Below are 11,153 nucleotides of genomic sequence, written 5' to 3'. Positions count from 1 at the left end.
AAAAACCAAATGAAACCAAAACAAAAATCCCCACAAAACTCTGTTTTCACGGGTTTCTAAAAGAGAAACTCATATGGTTTCTTGGAATACAAGAGCTTCTTGAACATGTTTTGAAGCACTGCTAATCACAAGATTATTTGGCACTGAAGATGGTGGGGAGGTAAGAAGCCATACAATGCTGTCCGTACCCCTTTACTAACCCAGAGAACACAGACACCCAGTCGACAGTTGGAATTTTCATCAAGTTCCCGATTTTATAGAATAAGAGGTTTTGTTGAATGCTGCCAGCTCATCTTACCCCTGGTCCCTTCTCCTGACAGTAGTTAATGAATTCTATGGACAATACTCCCCAAAGCTAATGAACTCACACACAACAGTGCTTTTGGTCCCCACATGAACACAAATCCTGCAAATGGTGTCAGACGCTCCCATTAAGCCCCTGACCTGGGAGCAGGCTACTGCCACCCAACATGGCCTCCTGATAACCCCCTCACTGGAAACAACTGCAGCAGCTCCTCATTGCAGGCCATTGAATTCTCTTTGTAATTAACCCCTCTCTTTATACTTAATGGTGCTTACAACTTGCCTCTAATGTGGGGCAGCCAGTAATTTACCCTGAGGGCCGCTTTCCACATGTAAAAGCAAAGCCTTTGTAAGTCTTTCAGCAGCACTGCGGTTGTTGGAAAGTTGCTTAGAAAGCTAATGGGAAAGGCCTTCAAGACTGAAATACCCTGCGGGGTTTGCTTTCCTTCTTCCTCTTCCTATTTATTCATTCATTTTGGCAACATATCTGAGCTCATCTGCAGTAAGTGGGTTCGTGACTTCAGCCACGTTCTCCCATGTGCCCGGGAATATCCGACTATGAGTGGCTAGAGACTCAGAGTTCAGAGAATGTGACACAAGAATTACATTGCCTGAAAGGCCTTCAAAAGCTGAGAAACTTTGCTTTCCACCTGCAAAATGCAGGAACACACTTTCTGGAGTTTAAAGGGAAAAGCTCAGACTGTTAAACAGACAAACTACTAGCAAAAAATTCCCATTAGAATTCTGCAGAAGAAAGAGCAAAGACAAACAAACATATACACAAAAAACAAAAGTCTCCAAGATCCAGACATGAGAGCGAATGCATCATCATCCAGCTCTGTCAGGAGTAGTGGAGATGATCATGCTAAGCAGAAGCTGGTTAATTTTTGCTGCTAATTAAGGACATAGTATACATGGACTGAAGTACTTACCTGTCCTGAGGTTGGACACGGCACCAAAGTGAAGGCACAGAGCATGTAGCCATGTGATCTAGCCAAGCATAGCAACTGCCTGTGTATTGCTCTCTCCCTAGCGTCAGTCTTGTGTGGCCTGCAGACCAGATTGGCTCCATGTGCGGCTGATATTACATATTTTTATTGCACAGTATTACAGCTTTAGGAAATCTCTCATCTCCAGTCGGTTTCTATTTGAGTATCTCCTCTATCTAGGAGTTCCCATATATAAATCCTGCAGCCATGTGAAGCTCGAGGGTAGGAGGGAGATTCATTCAGTGAATATACAGGCTCTTGCCATGTGTGAGGCTCTAGGAATAAGAGACTATGAATCCAATATTCATGGACTCATAAACTTCATGGTCTGATGGCAGAGGCAGACCAGTCAACAGATAATTTCAATACAGGGAGAAATATCACGCCAAAACGTGCAAACAATATTCAGCTGGTACGAATTCTCCACCTAGTCTTCACCACAGCCTCCTAAGGAGTGCAGTCAGTGACTTCTTTCAGACAAAGAGAGGGAAGCACTTAGAAGTTTTGTGACTTACTGTGACAGAGACAGATTCTGAGTGCAAGCAGTCTGGCTTCAGGCACTGCACCTTTTTCTGTGATGCTCTGTGGTCTCTGACAGAGGAGAACACAGACGACTTGGAGAGAAAAGAGGATTGAAACTCAACCAGCATGGAGCGCCAGGCAAGAATGGGCCTCCCAAGGTGAGGGAGATAATGAAAATGGCTTAATTCTGGGATGCAATACTGAAACAGTGGTGTAATCTGCATAAAAAGGAAACATGCTAGTTCATGACTAGGTAAGACATGGGCTATGAAAAAGAAAAGGTGAAAAATATTTAGGGTCGGTCTTGGAGTCTACGCCATGTTCAAATGTGATGGTGTAGAATGTGCATGACAACATGCACGGGTCATATGAGCATGAGATGTGATGGTGCAGTATGAGTATGACAGCATGCATAGGTCATATGAGCATAAGATGTGATGGTGCAGTATGTGTATGACAACATGCATGGGTCATATGAGCATGAGATGTGATGGTGCAGTATGAGTATGACAGCATGCACAGGTCATATGAGCATGAGATGTGATGGTGCAGTATGTGTATGACAACATGCCTAGGTCTTATGAACATGAACTCAGAGGTGAGGAAGATGCAGAATGGCATCTACAATCCAATTTTCACATATTAAAATAAAATATACATTCATATAAAACAAAAATTTACGTTATACAAGAACATGTAAAAATAAAATGGTTCATGGGTCTGGAGAGAGGGTTAGTGGTTAAGAACACACTCTGCTCTTCTAGGGTACTCGAGTTTGATTCCCAGGACCACACTGAATGGCTTAAATACATTTATAACTCCAGTTCAAGGGTAGATTTGCGAAAGACATATCGAGCACTCTCTGTCTAACGCTCACCAGGACTCAGGTCAAATGTCATTTTCCAGTCTTCAGAGGACACCTCTGTCTTCTATAGTAATCCTTCCCCATCCACACTCTCTAACAGAGCTGTTTAGTTTTATAGTCTCTTTCCATGACCAGAACAAAGACCCTAGGGTGCTGTTCTCTTTTTTGTTTTGCTGCTGTTTGCTGTATTCCCAGGCTTCCCAGTGACGAGCTCACAGTGGGGACAAATAAGGAAGCCAAAATGGCATTGTGACTAAGCATAAGGCCCTGGGTCACAGTCTTAGGTCTACTTCAAATTAAAAATATGATTTAGGTCAAGTGACTCACTCCATCTCTGTTTTGACTTTATTATTTACAAAAAATGGAGTAATAGGGAATGCATATAACCATACTACTTGTATACATATATGAAATTCACAATAATAATTGAAAATATTCTAAAGTAGAGGGATCGAGGAGCACTAAAGGAGTTAATATGTGTGGTGTGCTTACTTCTTTGGCTGTGGGATAACAAACACTCAATAAGTGTTAGCTTTCACGAACGGCTGCGGTTGTAATTATTTTTGCTACTCATTGATACACATCTAGCCTGGAGATTGCAAGTGCCTAGGGGGAGGATTAATGGATGAACTGGAACTAATCCCACAAAGTGGGGAGCATAGTGAGCATAAATTCAGGGACCACATGTACAAAGGGAAGGAGGAGACATGCTGGAGAACTGAAAATAAAGAAACAAACAACAATGTAGTCTGGGTAAGGAAAGTAACAGAGCTGAGAGTAGATAGGACACCAGGGCTAAAACCAGCATGGTCTTCTATACTGTGAACATTATCCCCAACTCCAAGGGAACCCATTACAGGATTCCAAGTACTGACATATTTGTAATGCATACATATCCTGGAATCAATGGGAAGAGGTAGTTAGCAAAGTATAGCGTCCATGAGTGAAAAATTTACTGTATTTGTCCCTTCCTTCCTTCCTTCCTTCCTTCCTTCCTTCCTTCGTGTGGGAAAATGGTCTGTATTCTGTCAATTATATTTTAAATAAACATTGATTGGCCAGTAGGCAGGCAGGAAGTAGAGGTGGGTCAATGAGAACAGGAGAATTCTGGGAAGGAGGAAGCCCATTCCTCAGCAGTTGTGAGCCCACCACATAAGAAGCAAAATGTGACTGTTTCATTGCAAAAGGTACCGAGCCATGTGGCTAACATATATTATAATAATGGGCTAATATAAGTTATAAGAGTTAATAAGAAGCCTGAGCTAATGGGCCAGTTTGTAGTTAATGTAGACCTCTGTGTTATTTCTTTGGGACTTAACGATGTGGGAACTGGGCAGTGCAGAAGCTCTCAGACAATACTTCCTCCCTTCCTTCTTCCCTTCCTTCTCTTTATTTCTGTGTCTGGACAAGGCAAGCCTTTGTATGAGTATTTCCAAACTTAAGCCTTTTGCTAATGTCTTGAGGCTCTGGGCAGGGAGAGCTGAGCTCTTAGGCCTACCCTGGCTTGCTTTTCCTTTTCTTCTTTTCTACAAGAAGAGAAACTTTAAAATATGCTTATATAATTTTAAATTGTCAAGAGAAAAACAACAGTTAAACCATGGATGTTTTAGTATATTGCTTTGCCAAATTTATATTTAGAATAACTGAAAGTTAGAAAAATATTAAAAATAATGATTTTTTTTAGGGCTGGGGATTAAGCTCAGTTGGTAGAGAGTTTCCCGAGTGTGCATGAGGGCTTGAGTTCAATTCCCAGCACTGTATAAAAAAATAGTTGATTTTAATAATTGTTTCTCAAGCCTGGATAGTCTATTGATGGGCAAGCACTATTTGATTTAACAATAAAGATATATACAATTTGCAACTCATTGCTTATATTTTTTTATAGGACCTGTTTTTCCTATTTTCATTTTAACAGTTGTGAACTTTTTCCACACAATTTGCATTCTATTGACAACAATGCTCTAAAGGATTTATATTCAAATACTTCACATCTGAATATATGAAATGAAAGCATGCAATAAAGCAAGTGTAAAATATTTTATATATGTTTTATAAAAGGTTATATTTTAAATATTTTATCTATATTTTGAGAGAACCTCATATTGGACTGGTCTGAAACTTCCTGCATAGCCTTGAACTTGTGGTAATCCTCTTGCTTCAGCTTCTTGAATGCTCCAAGGGCCACCATTCCCACCTTTTCAGAAAAGTTATATTTCTTCTAAAATATTCAAAATTAATTCATAAAACCAATTGTTTAGTCATGATATAGGAATTAAAGCATCTAAACTGGGAAGGGTGAACTACAAAATAACCTCTACTTATGAATAATATAATTTTTATATGCAAGAAACCATAAAAGCCATCAAAAATTTGTTGGAACTAATAAATTCAGCATATTTTCAGAATACAAAATAGCACACAAAATTATTTGCTTTTCCACACACAAACAATAAACATATGAAAATGAAATTAAAGGAAAAATTATAATTATCATAGTTTCAAGGAAGAATAAATTTAACTAAAGAAGTGAGAGTCTTATACATACTAGAAATCATTAAAAAGAAATTAAAGAAGAAATAAATAGAGGAAAGTCATTTGTTATCCATGAATTAAAGAATTAATCCTGTTAAGAAGTCAATGCTACCCAAAGAGGTCTACAGAGTCAATGCACTCCCTATTCACATGACAGCATTTTTAATTTCACATGATGCTTCAAGAAACTACAATCAAGCAAGTCCCCAAAAGTCAAAGAAGGAGATCTCATTTTTACTTATTGAAAATCCTGTTGTTTAAATTTTTAAAAATTTGTTTTATTTTTATGTGTGTGTAGGTGTTTGCCTGCATATATGTCTGTTCATAAAAGGCTTGCCTGGTGCCTGAGGAGGTCAGATATAGGGCTGACCTATAGCCGTCAGCCAGTCTCGCAGGGAGGAAGGTGAAGTGGTGGTGGCAGGGGTGGCAGGAAGTGGTCTAGAATTCCGTTTTCACAGGAAAGGCTTCTGTGATGGCTGAGCAACCGTGTGAGTGAATTTTATCCCACTAAACTGTACACTTAAAAATGTCTTAGGTGATAGATAGATTTTATGTTTATTTTAAATTACTTTTATTTAGCTCAAAGTGATTTATAATTAACTTGGATTAAGGATAAGTGTCAATTATAATAAATATCAAGTTTTAAAATAAAGGGATTTAAGTAAAACAGATACTTCCCGTTTAAATTTTAAAGTATTTGTTAAAAAATTAGCTTTCTTAAATAAAGATGTTTGCATTTCTAGTATGACATGGCAAGCATGTAGTTACTAATACAAATAATGGGAATTACATTTCAGAAGTACTGTGTTGAGGCTCATATTCAAATTTATAAGGAATACAAATTATTTAACACTGTAAATATTAAATTATGCAAAATACCACTTTGCCCAGCTGCTGCAAATATTGTGCTAATTCACAAATACCTTCAGAGGCAGCAAAAAGAATATGAAACTAGAAAAAGTATAAGGGAACTGGAAGATGTTCAACACTGCTGGGAGAGAATAGCTCATTAGGCAAGGTTCTCTTGCCTCCATGTTCTCTGCAAGGAAAGTTTTGGTAAGACAATGGACTTGTCTTGATTTCTTGAGTACAAATCTTCAAGCTCCCAAGCACTGTCAGCGTCCCAGTCTCATCTCAAAGGCATCATATGGAGTCACCTTTTTAGTTTTATTTCCTTTTTTATGCCTAAATGATATTAGCCTAGAAGAGGATAATGAAGCAAGAATCACGCTGTGCTGGCTTTTGCTGGGAATGGAAGCACCCAATAAAGTGTGTGTGTGTGTGTGTGTGTGTGTGTGTGTGTGTGCGTGTGTGTGTGTGCAATATATATATGCCTGAGGAAGCAGAGTGGGGCTCCTCAACATTAAGCCAGGGCGTCTTAGCATTCGAGTGCCACTTTCTGTTCCTTGTGGTGGGAATGGCACAGTAAAATTGTATTTATTTGTTCAGTAAAGACTAGGAATGCCACAATCTACAGAATCTATTTGTATGAGGACACTGTTTGGATTAAAATTTCTAGATTTCAGTCATATGTTATTAGTTTTGTAATCTTGTAGAAGTTGTTTATGAGGTATATAGCTAGGCTTTCCAATTTCTAAAATGGTTATTAAAATTGGACTTACTTCATTGCCTTGGGCGTGGATTGACTGAGAAAATATTGAAGGTTCCTTCCATAATTGACTCAGGGTGGGTATTAGTGATGATTTGTGTGTATGGCAAGGGAGAAGCTTGGAGACAAGATTAGCTTAAGAAATTGTTGAGATATACTACCTGATACTTTGAATTTAGAAAAGTAATTGGATCAAAGTGTGACTTCATCTTGAAGGTCTAAAACCCAGCTAAATGTTTTTTTAAAACTGGAAATCAGACAAGGCTTTGGGAAGAACATTGCACTTGCAGATAATCGTGTACCTACTTGAAGAGATCTGGAATAACCACTATGACATTAATAATTAAAACATTGAAGAATTTCCTCAAGAATTCCAGCACTCTTTGAATGCGAGGCAAGCATATAAGTATTCATCTGTCAAATTTTAAGGGTACTGGGAAACTCTAACATCCAGGGGCAAAGGTTTTGCCTGGAGGTAAGTAATCGATTGATTGGAAGACTTGATTTAATGAGAACCGAGTTCTTCTGTCTAACTTTATGTAGAAACCTCATTAACCATTGCCTCCTAGCCTTGCTTTGGTTAATTGTGGTGCATCTCAGGGAGAGAGGAAAAGAAAAACAAACTTCAAAGTTAATTCCTTTCTGTTGGGTTTCCCAGTTTAACAGAGACTTGAGAAGTAAGTACACACCATTAATTTCTATACCACCAGCATTCTTCACTTCAGATGGCAATTAGTGATAATATTTCGGTCTCAAGTTGTGATGAGATTTTTATGCTAATCATCACATAGCTGTAAATTAATCATCTGGGCACAGCTAGAGACGATGTATATTTCATGATACAGATATAGATATCAAGACGTGCATGATATTTGCAGTAAACGGGAAGCATCTCAAATTATCATGAAAGGAGCAGCCAAAGCAAATAGGGCTGTATAGTAACACAATGCATATAGCGGAGACACAGGAGAAGTCTCACATCATTGGTGTCATTAAGGAAGTTATTGTGAGGCAGTGTGGAACTTCAAATCGTTCACAGATGCACTAGAACACTCAAAATCCATATTAGTTTTCATTTAATTTAAATATTTTGACAATTTCATGCACAAGTACTGTATTTACATAATCTCTCTTCCTTCTTTCCCCTCTAACTTCTCCGATGCTCTCCCTACTTCCTTAAAATTCACGAGCTCTTCTTCAGCTGCAGTTATCACACACATAGACAGAAAACAACCTACTGAGTTTGTTTAGTGTTGCTTGTGTATATATATATATATATATATATATATATATATATATATATATATATATGTTTAAGGCTGACCATTAGAGGTTAGATAAGCTACCAGGAGGGTCATTCCTGGAGAAGACTGGCTTCCTCAATTTAGGCAGCCATTGGTTGAGGGCAGCTTTTCATCTAGGGGTGGGGTCTTGTGAGATTTCTCCCTTCTCCGTTGGCATGCCAACGGGTATCATTATACAGGTCTTGTTTAGCCAACTATATAGGTGAGATTTCATGAATGCAGCTTTCTTGTCAAGTACAGAAGACACTATCTCACAGCAAAAATCTATCTTAACAAGGTCAAGGGCAAGATCAACAATCAGCCTGCTTTTCCTTGAATCCTATTTTGTTGTTGTTAGAGCACTCATCCTTTTCCTATATATTTTTTAATTGGATTTCTTTTCTCAGGTTTGCACTTAAATCTACCCATGCAAATGAGTCAGAAAGGCAGCTCGATGTTAAAGTCACATTGGGAAGCAGCCGAGTGTGTAGGAACAGGCAACACCACTCAAATGATGGGCCCTCTGTGAGCACATGAATAGCTCTTTCTGTACCAATTTATGGAAAATAAGAGAATTTCACTTTAAACTTCCTATTACTGTAGCTACTCAATAATACATATGAGGCTTCAAGGCTGTCTCATTGAAAGATCTTAGCAGGTAGGGTGTGTAGCTATACCGTCCTGAGGAAAAAAATACGAAGGTCCCTTTCTTTCTTCCCAGCTGCCATTTTCTTTTCACACCTCTGCTATTAATACTGATACTGACATAGATATTTTCCAGGATATCACCCGATCTGGACTCATTCACACTGTCCATACAGTACGACTCTTCTAGACTCCTCTAGTTAAGCAGAGACTGAGTAAGGGGAAGAGCAGTGAGAAGTGGAAACGATACTAAAAGTGAAGGAAGAAGCTTACTCATGAGAAAGAAGGCTCCAGGAGGAACAGGGAAAAGAAGGGAGCTAGGCAAATAAACATAGCAAGCCCAAGAGGCTGCTTGCAACCTTGTCTGCATCTCTCTCTGGGAGCCCGTCAGGCTTTTGTTCCAGAGGACTGCAGGGGCTTTGCTGCAAGGGTTCTTTGCTGCATGGGCTTTGCTGAAGGGTCTCTACTTCAGGGATTCTTTGCTCCAGGGCCTTGCGTGGACTTTGGTGCAGGGTTCTTTGCTGCATGGGCTTTGTTGCAGGTGCTCTTTGCTGCAGGGGACTTCATGCAACTTTAGTGGTTGATCACCCAGAAGGAGCACGAAGTCTTTTGCCTGGAGCTTGCCTTCTCACTTCTTGAACCTTAGACATTGCTCTTGGGGAAAGTCTGATTGTGGTAAACTGGCTCAGATTTTACTTTGAAAACATCCTATTTTGTCTTGTGTTTGAAAATATTTTCTGAAAGCATAGAATTTTTAAGTGGGCAGCTACTGTCTAACAGTCACCTGGCTTGCATTGTTGATTTTGAGAAGTTAGCTGTACATCTATTTCTCTTTTTGTGATAATTCCTCCTTACTTCCAAGATTTCTTTGTCTTTTGTGGTCAGTAATTTCTCCATATGTTTTTGTTTATTTTTTTCTGGGATTTGTTGGCTCAGTGATTCTGTGTGTTGGTATATTTCAATATTTGTTATTTTTATTCAGTTTTTCTTTATGCAAATCTTTGTCACATTTTCTTTCTTACTGGATTCCTGATAAAATATATGCAGGATGCTATAACCATCTTTTTACATTCTCAGCATCTCACTCTCATGGTCTTCTATATCTTTTCCTATCTATAAAAAAATTTTCATGAATGCATTTCATTTTAATTCACAAATTCTTTTTAGCAAATTTGTCTCTTAATTTGTGTATTTCATTTATTAAAGTTTATTGTTTTAGAATTTCCTTTTGGTTCTTTTAAAAGTACATTTTATAGGTACTCTTTTGCTTTTAATTCTTAGACTCTCATTTCTTTAAACACTGTTGGCCGGGAGTTGTAAAATATTCAGCATAAAATATGCTATGGGTTAATTCTGTTATCTTTTTGGCTTGCTCTTGCTCAAAACATTATAGTTTTTATAACTTTAGCTGTAAGCTTTCTCCTTTGCAGTGCTCAAAGTCACCCGTAGCTCACCATTATTTTGAGATTTTTTTTTTTCAGGGCCTTAGTGGTGCTGTCATCCCATAGTATCCATAATGGGGTAGGTTTATGGATTTGTTTCTAGTCTGCTGATTACTGGATGTGTGTAAAAAATAGGATTTAGAATGTTTACATTCTTCAGAATTTCTATAGAACTCTAGTTTGATATTTCTGGTTTTTCTCTGTGTGCTTATCACTTACAATTTCTTTTATATTTTAGTCAGCTCATTCATGTTTTTAAGAAATTATTTGTCAAAAGTATCCTTGTCAAATGTTATTTTGTTAAGAATAAGAAATAGAAATTCACTAGGAGTTTTAGGGTAGTAAATAATTTTTCATTGGCTAAAACCCAGAACTGTCCCTGGCCCTGTCCACAGTTCTATCCTTGCAGAAGTCCAGAGATACCAAGAGCATTTAAACTAAAATGTCTTTGGTTCTGCTGTGCCCAGAGGCCATGTATGCCAGGGGCAAGACTTGCTTTCTTGTTATATTTCTTTCCCTAAATAAGTACCTTGCCTGGAATCTGTACTTACAGACATGTTGTAACTGAGAAGAGGTAGTTGGACATTTGGCCCTCGTGGTTGGGTCAAATGGATTAAACAATTCATCTCCTTCCTATTGCCCCATCCTAGTTTTTGTGATAAATCAGTCCCAGACTTGCTGCTTAATGGTATCTCATTGTCAGGGCTTCTGAAGCTGTCCAGGGGCTCTACTTTCTCTATGTAGGACCCTATATATGTGTAACAAGCTCTTTTCTAAATGCAGCCTCCCATTGTCCATGGATTTTGCTTTCTGAACTCATAGGAAAAGAACTCGGAGCCACTGACTCTGTAGAACCTTTAGTACGACCATGAGCATATGGCATTCTAACTCTGCATTGAAAGATCACCTAAGACGAGAAAAAGCCCACTCTGAACTCAGACACTGTGTTTTCCCCTATGGATA

Source organism: Myodes glareolus, chromosome 19 (genome assembly GCF_982192425.1).
Source record: "Myodes glareolus chromosome 19, mMyoGla1.1, whole genome shotgun sequence".
Taxonomy (NCBI): Eukaryota; Metazoa; Chordata; class Mammalia; order Rodentia; family Cricetidae; genus Myodes; species Myodes glareolus.
Note: the sequence above shows the minus strand (reverse complement) of the source record.